The 14123-nt window shown below is 34.1% G+C and overlaps 1 long non-coding RNA gene across 2 annotated transcripts; it reads left to right on the forward strand.

The window, feature by feature from the left end:
- The first annotated feature begins 773 nt into the window (after nucleotides 1–773).
- On the forward strand, nucleotides 774–4914 carry LOC127148910 (uncharacterized). 2 transcript variants are annotated; one of them, XR_007820152.1, is made up of 8 exons: nucleotides 774–1177; nucleotides 1606–1687; nucleotides 1925–2039; nucleotides 2370–2478; nucleotides 2554–2616; nucleotides 3097–3212; nucleotides 3296–3346; nucleotides 4795–4914. It is a non-coding gene; the product is annotated as an uncharacterized LOC127148910 (long non-coding RNA). The 2 variants fall into 2 exon arrangements; XR_007820153.1 differs by having other exon boundaries at nucleotides 1936–2039.
- The last annotated feature ends 9209 nt before the right edge of the window (nucleotides 4915–14123 follow it).

Raw genomic sequence — 14123 nt, forward strand, 5'->3', positions numbered from 1 at the left:
TCGAAAATTGTTGAATTGGCAGCAGGAATTTGATGCTAGCAGACAAGTTTTCTTGTGATTTTATTGTTTTTTATAGTGTTGAAATTTTTGGAGAAAAAATGTTCTTATTTTTCAAGAATTTTGTGTATAACATATCCATTATATTAGATTTTTAAATATGTCAAATATGTCTGTTACCTATTTGGCACAAAATCAAAAGTATAATAAATCTATAGATAACCCCTAAAATTGAGGGACTAAACTTGAAATTTTACTTAAATTACTTATATTATATTAAAAGGGGAAGAATTAGTACATTTCTTTTTTGTCCCTACATTTGTTGTAAATAAACACTTTGCTCTTCTTTGTTGTGGACTTTTCAATTGGTGTTTTTTGAGAAATGTTCAAACAGTAGAGTTTTTGTGACATATGTTTGTTCATCATCCTTTGTTTTTGTGACATAAGATTTTGCATTTTAGAATCAGTTACAGTAATCTTTTTCACTAGGAATTATGTACCAATGCATTGAAGAAATATGGTGTTGGTTCATGTGGTCCTTGTGGGTTTTATGGGACAACAATAGTCTTCTTTATTGTTATAATATGTTGTTTTTATTAGGTAATTAGTCATTTGTCTTGTACTACCGTTAATGATTGTTGTTTGGTCACCTTTATAGTATGATATGGTTTGATTTAAAACATCGGTAGATTGAAACTTTCAGGTAACTCACATAAACTTAAAATATTTTCCTAAGCTCTATTTCAAGTTTAATAGTTTTTTAAAAATATTTTTGGGTACTGTTATTCATGTTGCTGCAGGGGGTTCGAATTTAGTTCTTCTGGTTACCACTACTTACTAAGTGGAATAGAAGAGAGTTTATTAGGAAAAAAAAAAAAAGGTTTCATCGATGCTTGTGATGTTGGAGTACGTTACTAACCCATTTGAGTACGTTACTAACCCACTTCCATTTTGTCTTTCTCAATTGTTTCTATTTTTTCGGTTCTTCATCATCATCAGTTCCAGATTCTCGGAGGCCTATATCATTATTTCTGTTTATATGATTCTCCTAATACTTATTAATGGGCTAGATTTTGAGTGCTTTCCATCACAGTTTTGATTTGATAAGAGGCCCAGGTGTGGTTGCTTTGAAGCCCATCGTCAAGTTCACACGCACACCAACTGTTTGTAGAAATGTTAGGTATTTTTCTTTTTCTTATTTGTGGAACTACAGATTAAAATATTTTAATTTAACATTCTGAGCTTAGTTGCTTAGAGTTTTTTTTTTTTTTTTTTTGATTTAGTAGCTTGGAGTTTGATTTTAACATTTCAATGTGTATTATTCAGTGTTTACATTACATTAATATGTAGTTTTCTCTTTGTCTAGCTTGAGATGCTAATTCTTCATGTGATTTATGCCTTCTCTATTTTGTAGGTATTTTCCTCCTTCATGTGCATTATGAACTTACCTACTTTCCATTTTTCTTCTTTACTATAACACCATCTTTCAACACTGAAAACGACTCCAACAAAGACATAGAAACTTTACTTACTTAGTTCTTATGATTGTAAACTCATAATCATTGGTTTTCAAATGATTTACCGAATTGCTTGACAAACACTCTGCAGGTGGAGGTGAAAATATCCCAAATCCTTGCCACTTACAATGGTCATTATGGAAGAATGCCTTGTTGTATATTTGAGACAGCAGGTAGATATTTGAATATCTTTTGCTGAACTTTAGATTTATAGTGTGTGTGGTTGATATTTAGATATTATCAATTAAACATAACTGTTGTAGGTGGATTACATTGGAAAACTTGTTTTTTTAAAGTTGATGAATGAATGGAGATTGATGGATGAGCTAGCAGTCTTACATGCTATTTATTTGCTAGGATCAAGTATTTGTTAAGCATTCTATTGTACAATCCTGATTTAATTTTGCCAGTTTGTTTGCAGACCGTTGGCAATATCTTCATATTTTCAGGGGATCTATGGCAGCACTTTAACTGGACAAGGGAGAAACGTGGGATGATGATTTTGAGTTGAATACTATATTACAGGTGCACTCTTATCTTTAAAAAATTTTCACCCTCCAGTTGTGTGCCATCTTTTACATAATCTAAAACTATCGAATAACATTCTTGTGGTTATGATAAGTTATAGTTAGTGATTATTTGAAATGGTTTCAAAATATTTAGTGGTTATATAAATGTGCAAAATATTTAGTGGTTATTTAAAATGGTCTCAAATAATCATCATAGTTGTGGGTGTTGTTTCTCTTAAATAAGTTCTTCTCCTGCTTACTAAGTTCAAGTTACAACACTAGGTTCTTACCATTATGTTTTTTTTAGATACTATTCTCAGGTACATTGCTCTTTTTCTTTTAGCAGGTCAAAATTTGGTGCACAAGACATTAGGGAATTGTTTACTGACTTCAAACTGATTACCTCAGGCTCATCCATCATGGACCTTGGTTGTGCTCCTGATGCCAGGCTTCAGGTCTCATTTCTCCACTCCTCACCTTCCATTCCCTTGCTAACTTTTATTTCACGTATAAAGTTTTGTTGGTTTTAGGTAGCTTGCCGGAGCCTGGGGCCTTCCAGAAATAGAGGCTCCATTTTGGGTATTGATATGAAGGTGAACTCTTTATCTTCTTTTAGGTTACATGATAATGTTGAATCTTATTTATCAGAAAGTTTTAATTTGTGAAAGAAAATGGTTTATTTGGATATTGTTTGTAGAATGATTGTTGAAGTCATATCAGGTTGAAAGTTAAGCGATTATGTAGATGGCCAGGCGACCGTTCAAGGTTGAAGGTTGAGAAGGCGTTTAAGATTTCTAATTATTTAAGTCTTGTATTATGATTTTTTTCATGTACTGTTGTAGAATGTATATATAAACACAACATTAAGATTTCTTTTTGTGTATACAAATGTAAAAGACAAATATTATAGTTTCTATATAGTATTCGATATTAAACTTGAAATAATGATGATGATCGAGTGTATTTTTAGGATTTGAAAGATTTTCCTACATGAGTTATAATGAAATAGGAAATTTTATGTTAAATTTGAACAACCTTTTTTGAACTTATTTTCCTATGATTCTTATCTTTAGGAATGCTTGGGCTTAAGTCTTCATTGTTGGAAGAGTGAAGGATAAAGAAGGTTATATATATGGAGGCTATGCTTCTCGACCACGAGAGAGAGGCATTGGAGGTTATATATATGGAGGTTATGCTTCCCTCTTCTTGTTCTATATATTTTGGCATATGGATGTTATACTTGCAATTTAATTTCTGATTTGTTAATTGCAGCTGATACCACAAGAGTCGACCACAACTTTTGAAGAATTAGCAAGAGTTCAGGTGAGTGACTAAACATTTTACTGGAGCCATTATTTCGTTACTGCATATGATTTCGTATATATTAAGCTTATCATGTTGTTTTTATGTTATGTTCTGTATTGATTATCTACATTGTGTTCTAAAATGTCTAAATTGAGATTGATCGCTGAAGATGGAGTTAATATCTTACTTAACACCAGCAAGTGAGATATTTGCTCCTACTGTTTGGTTGCTCATTTGTCTTTATATTTGTTTGTTTATACCAAATTTCTATGAAGTATCAATCAAATATTTCTTTTACCAAATGAATATTCTTTTATTTATTTATTTATTTTTTTTGGGGGGGGGAGGGGGAAGGTTCCATATGAGCTATGAAGGGAAAAAATGGAAATGTGATATTTCAGTAATCGGTTAAATAACTATGCCTGAGCTTTTCTTGCTACTGAGTTCATTAACCCAATCTTGGTAAATATTCTTTCACACCTCTTTGCTTGTTAGTGGTGTTAAAACTTTGCTCTCAAAATATCAAATATGTTGGAACTGTAGAGTAAGTGCAAGCTATTCTATAAGGTAATCTCTGAAATATATTTCATTAATATTTTGGCAGTTTTCATCCTTTTAAAATGAGAAACTTATTTTTCCTCTTAATTTATTTACAATTTAGGATCGTTGATACATGAAAAATACCTTATCAATAAGTTATTAATTTGTTCAACACTAATTAGGCAGAAAAAAGGAAGGGAATAAGTTAGTATCAACATAATTGGGAATAAATCCTAAATAAACATTTTCTTTATCAAAATAAATCTTAGATTTTAGCCGAAAGTATTCTTTGTATGCACACAACACGAAATACCTATTTGAAAAGTTTGATTGTCTTTGAGTTTGTTTTTGTTATTTGCATAGTTTTGTGTCTGGTTATAACATAGAGGAATCTTATTGAAGAGATCTGGAATTTAACTCATAATCACCTACTTAGTATCAAGGGCAAATTCTTTTATTTTTCAATAAAAGACAATAGGATGTAAGAGATTCCAATTCAAGATGAGTAATTTTTGATTCAGCTAGCGACTACGTAAAGTTGATGACAACTTTTCCTCTCTGTGCTGAATGACGTTTTACCTGTTTGGTTATAATGTTTGAATTGTACACACAGGCCCATTTTACCTGTTCAGCTAAGGGAACTGATTTCAAGTAAAGTTGCTCATTATGCACTTGGATTTGTGATTGGAATTTGGGTTTTGTGATTATGTTTAGCTTTGTTTGGTACCTCTTTAAATTTATTACAGGTAGATTCCTATATGTTGAGCTTTCTGTTTATGTTAATAATGGTCCCTATCTTTTATAGGATACCTAATCTCCTTATTTTGATGTGATTAATAAGTGAATTTAACTACTTATTAGATGCATCTATTCTACCTCAATGTTTAAATACCTTACGTTTAGCTTTGTTTTGGTATTATTTGTAGAATGATTGAAGTTATATCGGGTTGAAAGCTGAGCCATTGTGTAGATAGCCGACGATCGTTGAAGGTTGAAGATTGAAGATTGAGAAGACGCTTATAATTTTTCTTATTTACGTCTTGTATTAGGATCTTTTTTCATGTACTATTGTAGAATGTATATATAAACACAATATTAAGTTTTCATTTTGTGTATACAAATGTAAAAGATAAATATTATAGTTTCTAGAATAATATTAATTTTATTGATTTGTTGGAGCGAGAAAAAAAATATTTATCTATATGGATTCAATGTTGGTTTATAAAAAATGGACAATAATACAACAATTAAATAAATATAAATTTCAAAAAATGGACAAAAACAAGCCTTTAATGTCGGTTTTAAAATGACATTATTGGCCTCTTTAATGTCGGTCTTAAAACGACATCATAGCCCAATCAACATTAAAGGGCTTCAATAACACTATCAAAGATGTCGGTTGAAAACTGACATTAAAGAGGCCTTTAATGTCGTTTTTAAACCGACATTAAAGCTCAACCGACATTAAAGGGCTTCGATAACACTATCAAAGATGTCAGTTGAAAACTGACATTAAAGGCCTTTAATGTCGTTTTTAATCCGACATTAAAGCCCAACTGATGTTAAAGGCCTTTAATAACGCTCGCAAAGATGTCGGTTGCTAAGTGACATTAAAGCCCTTTAATGTCGGTTTAAAACCGACATTAAAGGTTAAATTTAGTATGAGAAAGAGCCCGTGCAAATCCTTAATAGGAAAGAGCAAATGTTGAGAAACAAGATCATCCCGTTAATGAAGGTCCTTTAGGGGCAACATGGAGTAAAAGAAGGACCTCTAGATTGCGGATAGTAATAACTTTACTTTGCAGAAGAACATGATTCTTTTGCATATACTTCCGGAGAAAGTAAGCAGTGTTAACTTGATTCTATACAAGTGGATGGTTGATTGACCTGGAATTATGGTGTCCTTTGTGATAGCCAAATGCTTTACCGTGTTCTCCACCATGGTGGCCACCCTCCATCCAAAATTGGGACGATTCCTTGATAACTTGTAGAAATACGAGTCATTTTAGCTTTTTATGTAGAATAATGAAGCCTTAATGCATAAATTAAGAAGAAAACGTGTAGGAAAGTGAGAAAATTAATTGAGTTGCGTGATGTGAATCAAAATAGAGCCTTATGCCTTTTTATCGCATTTTAGTTGTCTTATTGTAGGATTTAGCCAAGATGAAAAGTAGCCAGTCGATATAATGTTACTGGAGGAAGATGTGTGCGAACCAACCAGGCGACCATTGTAGCAAGCTATGCAAGATAAAGCACTAGCAAACAAAAGAGTGTTGGCGCGAAAACCTGCAACTGGCGCAAATATCTGTAAAGCCAATAAAGGACCTTTGTGGCGTCGACTCACAATTTATTAGAATTCATTAGAGCCCATGTTGCTGGTTACCCATATTGTCTTGTCACATCACAATTCACTTGTAAATAGAAGCTTCTTCTTCTATTGGACTTGTGCGAATTTTGGCAAACACATTTATGGAGAGCAAGACCCTTTCCTCCATTTCTTTCTCTGTTTAAGGTGAAGTCTAAAAGAGAGAGAGACTTCCCCATTTCCATTTTCCCTCCATGTAAAGGAAAAAGGAAAAAACCAAAGCCAAAAAGTATGGACACTCATACTCTACTGCTTGACTCCTTTTCTTTGTTCCATTTTTGTATTTTGTTAGAATTAAATCGTAATATTGACTCCAAGACCCAGAGACCTAAAGTTTTGTTTATGATATCAATGTTTTCCTTTTATCATTCTCCCATATTTCTTTCTCTGCTCATTCATTTACACATTTAGTTAATTGTTTTCATAACACTAGAGACTTTGTTTAAATGCATTTCAAGTTATGCTTAGCCAAATACAGCCATCAATACCTTATCTCATTTCAGAGAAAAGATAAAGTATTGCCCATTATCATTGACGCTTGATGACCAATGTTTCGCCACTCATACGGCAGGAGATTGTAGCAATACAATCTTGTCATAGAATTTGTTTCTTGTATATATCTTAGAAATTTACGATATGTGTGGTGAAAGCGCCAAGAGGTTTCTCGCCTTAATAAAAACAAATTGTTTATAATTTAAACAAACAAAGAAGATACAAATCATAGATTAACTTCAAGTATTTGAGTCCCGAGAAGCGAGCAAGTATGGTGAAAGCACCAACAACTTGTCTTAATTCTGAAGTTAATAGATGCTTTATATCACCTCAAAATGTTAAACTCTCATGTTTTACATATAATTAATTAAATTTTCTTCACTTCCATGCCAAAGCACTAAGTTCACATTTCATCACATTTCACCCCACATCTAACTTGCTGCTCTTATTCGCACCTACATGTAAATATTTAGGAAACATGTATTGTGCATATTTTATAACATATACTCACCGCATAAGATTGTGATGCGAGATAGATTCGCCTAGGAAACTAATTCTCTGTGTTTGACCCTGGACTTACTAGGAAACCATTTTCGCCGCTTGCACTTGGACGAGAAAAAGGAAAACTTGTACTAAAATGTTGATCATTATGCATTTAGCAACGCATAGGTAGGGCATGCACCTTTTATCGCATAACCTTAACCTAGACGCCACCTTTTATCGCATTATTAGAGCTCTACATGATACATATATGACTAAATCAAGTTTTTAGCACCGTTGCCAGAGAATTAGTAATTTTTCCTTTTTGTATTTAATGGTTACGGTAAATCTTAAGCAGAAGTTTTGTTTAAGTTGAATTGCACATTTTAGCCGAAGAACGTGTGAACAAGTTTAACAGTGATGGTGACCAACTAGCATTCTTATTTGACCCTAAGATAGAACGAACATTTTAGAGAAATAGGAGAAGACGAAAAAGGAGACAACAAGTAGACATAATGAATAATACAAACAACCAAGGTGTCCAAAAGCCTAATCTCGCCTAGTTGGCCCATGATTTAGATAGGCCAATAAGGTCTTATTCCTCACCTAATCTCTACGACTTCAATTGTGGAATTGCCTATCCTGGTTTAGTGAGAATCCAGGGTTTGTAATCAAGCCAGTTATGCCGCAAATGATTTAGAATACAGGACAATTTGGTGGATATCCAGGCGAGGATCCACATGAACATATACACAACATCTACTCTATCTGCACATCATTCCTGATGAAAAGCATCAAATGTAGTGGAATTAAGATCGGATTTTACCCTAATTGCAACTAACTAATTAGTGATTAACAAGTCATAATTAAAACAAATTAGGGTTAATAAAAAACTCACCTTCGAAGCTTCCAGATCCTCACAATCTCCTTCGTACTCGAGCCGAGATTACCATTAGTATTGACTCGCTATTCTTCGGACTTAGAACTGGGTTGTGGGACCCGTTTAATGAAGGAAATAAACAGAGATAGATGGAAATTGGAGAATAAAATGGGGAAATCTTTGGTGATTTTATTTTATTTTTCATTGAAAATTGAAGTGGCAAAAATTTTTGAAAATCATTTTATAAACAAATTACATGCGAAATTTGCATGTAATTGAATCACAATAGCCCAAAACCTCACAATCTACTAACCATTAGTGGATTTATTCACCATTCCATTTTCTCTTAGTGGGCTTCGTGTCATTAGCATGAGCTTCCACTTAGCCCACTAAGAGTTAGTGGGATTATACAACAAAATATTGAATTTTTCCACTAACTTTAGTCAAGGGGCAGAATGGTCATTTGGCCATTCTAGTCAAAGTCAGTCAAAATCAACACTTTGATTTTTTATCATTTTGTTCATCTTGACTAATTTCGACCTTTCGAGCATGAATCTACATTCATTTTTCTAAAATTCAAATCACATTTGAATATAAAACCAATCAAAGTTTGATTTTTCAAAGTCAAAAGTCAACATTTTGACTTTTCAAAGTCAAAAGTCAACATTTTGACTTTTTCCAACTTTGACCATTTCCATCAATTCCAAGCTTCCGAATATGAATCTGTATTAATATTTTTAATATTTAAATCACATTTAAACATAAAGCTCTTTCTCAAAGCTATAATCGATGATTATATCACATATCACATATAATTTAAATAATTCGAATTATTCCAACATGTTGTTCTAAGTTTATTCTGTATGAGCTAGTAGAGGAACCTAATAGACCTATAGATCATGGGCTCCAAAAATCCAAGATTAACTGCCTAAACCGTTTTAGACCTAGCTAATTAACATTCATTAACTAACAGGTCATTCCCTAAAGTTCCATAGTTGCACTCCCCTCACTATAGATATATCTCTCTCCATCTAATATAACAATGATCAGTAAGTTAATCCTTTATAGGTTGTTCGTAACCTTGGCTAGGTCAAAATACTATTTTACCGCCAAGACTACATGTTGTTCCTTAAGTGACACCGATCCACTATTGAACAATTGGTTTAAGATCCAACCTATAAATTGAATCCTTCTCGGGCCAATGAGAGGGTGGGACCCCTTGTTCAAGACTTGGATTTAGTTCTTAAGTGAACAACCTTTCTACTAACCTTAAAGCGGGTAGGAGTGAATTCCGTCTTGCACCCTATATCTCTAGCTATCGACTCGATCATAGCCTTAGAATGAGAGGCTTGTTGGACCAGTGTTGTTGAGCTGCCCTCACCTATGCAGACCTAAGGATAATTCCAAGGGAACATAAGTTCATAGTTAGCTTAGGACTAAGATTAAGTTACCTACGTCATCGTAAATCGAAAGAGTCAGCTTTATATAGTCAACGGTGTTGTAACTTAAAAATGACTATTTCATGGTTCCAGTCTTATGTAAACTCTTTACATATGATGCCTCTACTTCCATGTCTCTACATAAATGATTCAGGATCACATTGTTTGTACTAACCACAAAGCGGGTTGCATCTATAGTGTTCCTAGAATAAGACACCCAACCTTATTCATACACTATAGATCCTTTGTACTTTATACTCAAACTTGATCCACATTTATGTCTCTACATAAAGTTTAAGATTACACTAGATAACTTCGGACCTTAGTTTCTTTGATTCAAGATTGTAGTATTCTATTTTCACTAATATCCTCAATAACCACATTATTGAATATAGTGTAATTTAAACTACAAACTACGAGTTTTAGGACATAAATTTCAAAAATTCTAAATGCTTGGCATACCTATGAATGAATGGTGATTCGCCTTTTTCATATTTATGCTGATCAAGGATGAGACGAAAAGATGGGCCAACTCCTTAGAATATGGGGAAGTAACAAAATGGGAAGATCAAAATGAGAAGTTCATAAAGAAAATTTTCCCACCTATCGAGATTGTTAGAAGAAGTAGGACCTGATGCTTTTCAAGCAGAGAGATAGAGAGAATTTGCATGATGTATGGAGAAGATTCAAACAAAGGGTGAAGTCAGTCTCCACAACAGCATCCCTGAATGTGTGTTGATGAAGGTGTTCTATTTTGGGCGGAGTAAGGATACTCAGCAAACGAATTATGCTTTTTTTTGTAGGAGGAATGCCGAGAAGCTTCTACAACTAGATTAAATCTACATTGGACTCTATGGCCAACAATAGTCAAGAATGGGATGATGATGGCTTTTATTCTCGCCAAAGAGCAAGAAGAAATATTGAAGAAAAAGGAAATAGAAATGCAATGGTGGCATTGCAAGACCAAGTGACAGCAACGAACACTCTGCTATAATCAATGGCATTATCATAAGTTAATGTTGCAGGAAGTTCATACATGGTAGTAAAACATATGGACAAAATGCGTTGTGTGGGATGCAGCGACCTGCATAGCATTGACACATGCCTACTCAATCACGAGACTGTTACGTATGTCAAGCATGACCTATACTTCAACACTTATAATCTAGGTTGGAAGAATCAACCCAAATTTAGGTCGGGAGGATCAGGTTAATAAAATCAAGGGCGACACGAGGGTCATGATGACTAATGCGATAAAACATCTAGCTATCACCAAAGGCACCACTATAATTGACCACATCATTTTCCACCTCAACAACAACAATCCTCTACCACTACTTGATAACTTGTAGAAATACAAGTTACTATGGCTTCTTAGGAAGAATAATGGAACCAAAGTGCATAGTAATTGTGTCAAAATGCGTAACTTCTATTGAAAATTTATAATATTTAGAAATATACTTTACATAAGTCTCCATGCCTGTTTCACCCTGTTTTTAGGGTTTTAATGTATGATATGAACAAAAGAAGAAACTAGTGAATCACAAAAGAACTCGTGCAAAAGCTACGCGAGAAGAACCCGTCTGACAAGTAAAAATTCTATATGAGGATCGTCATCAGGCGAGGAAGGTTCACTAAAAGACAAGAATGTTAGTTGGAGAGACTTGACAAAGGCTGCATTCAGCGCTAACATGCTCAGAAGTATAGAAGTTTCCTGCTGAAAGTTGCCTAGAAAAGGACTCCTTCCTTACCAAGCAAATTGTGCCTGAATGGGCCAAAAACCTTAGAGAGAGTGGCGAAAAGGAGTAGCATTTTCACTGTTTGTAAAGGTTTTCTTCTTCTTCTTCGGTCAGTCTATAAGTGAGAGCTTAGGAAAAGGTAGAGAAGATTCCATCACTTCCCTTTCCCCTAACTTTTGTAAAGTTAATCTTTTTACTTTCCATTTTTATATTTCTTTATAATGTATGTGTTCATATTGTACAGTGGCCTAAGGCCTACATTCTTTAATACATTGCATGTTTATGCCTTTTCAATCCATTATTTCTTTACTGTTCATCTGTCCATGTGTTATCTGTAGTTTAGACTTATGATAAGTTCTTGATAAGAAGCTTAGCTTATAAAGCTTATCACGTTAGTTGAGTTATAATAATCACTTGGTTAGCGTATATCACCAACTACTCGAGAGAGCAAGTAGCAAGGATATGGCTAATACGTGCAAGGAGGAGTTTGGAGACAAAATTCACCTAGGCAAGATAACTTCCATAATTTGTGTAGAAAAAGGAAAACAATTGTGAGTATTTGGCGTATAAAGGTTGTCACCCTTAAAAGAGAAGTGTTATAAGTTTTGTAAAAAAATCCTTCTAGATAGATTTCACTTAATTAAGTTTTATTATTTACATCCCGAGAGGCAAGCAACTATGGCTTTTAAGGAATTGAGAGGTACTCGCCTTAATCATAAGTTAGTTAAATGAACTTTATCTCATTAAGGTAACTGAACTCTATCTCATTGAGGTTGTTGCATGGCTTAATCACCTTGTAATGCATAGACCTTCCTTCAGACCTTCCTTCACTCTTTCTTTAATGCAAGTTATTTCACAATTCCATCTCACCTCTATTCTTATTTCCCATTTTTATAAATTCTCTAGTATAGATAGTAGATATAATTTAAACTTACACTTTACCATACTGCATAGATAGCAATGTATACCACCTGAATGAAAAGTAAGCCTTAGAACTAAGCTTTGATATCAATTTCCTATGTTCGACACTGGATTACGAAGGAAACTTATTGTTTTGCTTATACTTAGGGAAGTAATAGAAAAACTTGTACTCAACAAAGACTTAGTAAGTATGCGATGAAGGGAGACATAGTGAGCATATCGCATGCAATGATCATGATCAAAATTCACCGCATAGAATTAGATATAGACATACACAACACTATCCCCTACGTCCGAATTTTATCATCAATAGGCGACTAAGCCATGCGACTGTCCTTGATGCGATTGAGATTTCATAACCATCTTCTAATTAAGGCGGACATCTCTCGGTGCTTAAGCGCTACACTTGTTCTCCTTTTGGGATACAAATGATGAAGATGAACTATGCAATAGCTATCTAAGTTTCTTTATTTATAAGACTCACATTGCCTCTCTTTTAAGGTGGACAACCTCTTCGGCATCAAGATATACCCCACTTGTTCTCTTTACGGGACATAAATGATGGAGGTCAATTACCATAATGGAGTTTGTTTCCAAACTCCTTTCTATACGCGTTTAACTTTGTCCTTGCTACTTACTCTCTCGAGCAGTTGGCAATAAGCACTGGCAAAGCGATGGATTCAAGCTCAACTAAATGTGGTCAACCTTATAAGTAAAGAGCCCTTATCAAGTACTTAATCATGAACTTAAACTACTTATAACACTTCAACAAGATGAACATTAAAGAAGTGACAGAAAGACAGTGAATGGACATGCAATGTATTGATTGATGTAGGCCTTTCGACCATTGAATTGTACAAACGTCAAAATATTACAAAAACGTACAAAAATTAAAAGTAAAGAGATAAGTCGAGCTGTAGAATGCTTTGTGAGCATTTTTGGGCTCTTTTACAAGTTAGGGAGAAAGATGGTGGTTTCTCTCTCTAATCTCACTCTAAGCTCTTACTCAAAAGTTGATCGGAGAAGAGCGAGAAAGAGAAGGGATTTCTACGAAAAGGGAAAGGCTACTCCTTTTCATGGCCTTCAGGGAGACGGACCTCTCCAAAGCTCTCTACTTTTGGGTCTAGCAGACCTCCTTTGAGTCCATCCAGACCCGCTTTTCATGATGAAGATAAAGGTCTTTTATAGGTAACTTTTGGACGGGAAGCATCTATTCTTTTGCACATTTTGGCACCAAAAAGTAGCCTTGTCAAGTTACAGCAACTCCAACTCCAACTCCAACTACCATTCTTGTCTTTTAGTGAATCTCTTCACGTGATGATGTGGCCTATCACCTTAGTGAAGTAAATTACCAAGAAATCTTCCTATCACATCAGCTTTTACACACGTTCCTCCTACAACTCATTATAATTCTTCTTTTTCTCAATGTCCTACGATAAAAGCACTAAAAGCATGGTAAAACAGGCGTAGAGACTTATGTAAAGCATATTCTCTTATCTTTATAAATTTTGTCATACCTCGCTAAGCAAGCACCTATGAGAAGTAGTATAACCTTAAGCATTTTGACACGTTAAGTGTCAAAACGATCAATTTAAAGTCCTTAAGCTTTGTTTAATCGCCTGATAACTTCCCAACTTAACTTCAATTCATACTTTAGGCGATAAACAACTTAACCCAATAGAGCAAGATGAAAACATTTCTTTTATTACATTTAACCAAGTGTTCTACATCATTTTACAACGAAACGAAAATACAACACAACTTTAAAAGTAAAATCGCTAGCAGTCTCATCTCGTCTATTAGCTCCTCGCCCCTACTTGATCTTAACGCCTGAAACCTGGAAGGTGAAAACTTAAAACATAAGCTAAAAGACTTAGTGAGGTTTTAAGGAAACCTTTCATGAAATCCTTTTCGTAAATGCCATTTCTTCACATCAACA

Source organism: Cucumis melo, chromosome 4 (assembly GCF_025177605.1).
Source record: "Cucumis melo cultivar AY chromosome 4, USDA_Cmelo_AY_1.0, whole genome shotgun sequence".
Taxonomy (NCBI): Eukaryota; Viridiplantae; Streptophyta; class Magnoliopsida; order Cucurbitales; family Cucurbitaceae; genus Cucumis; species Cucumis melo.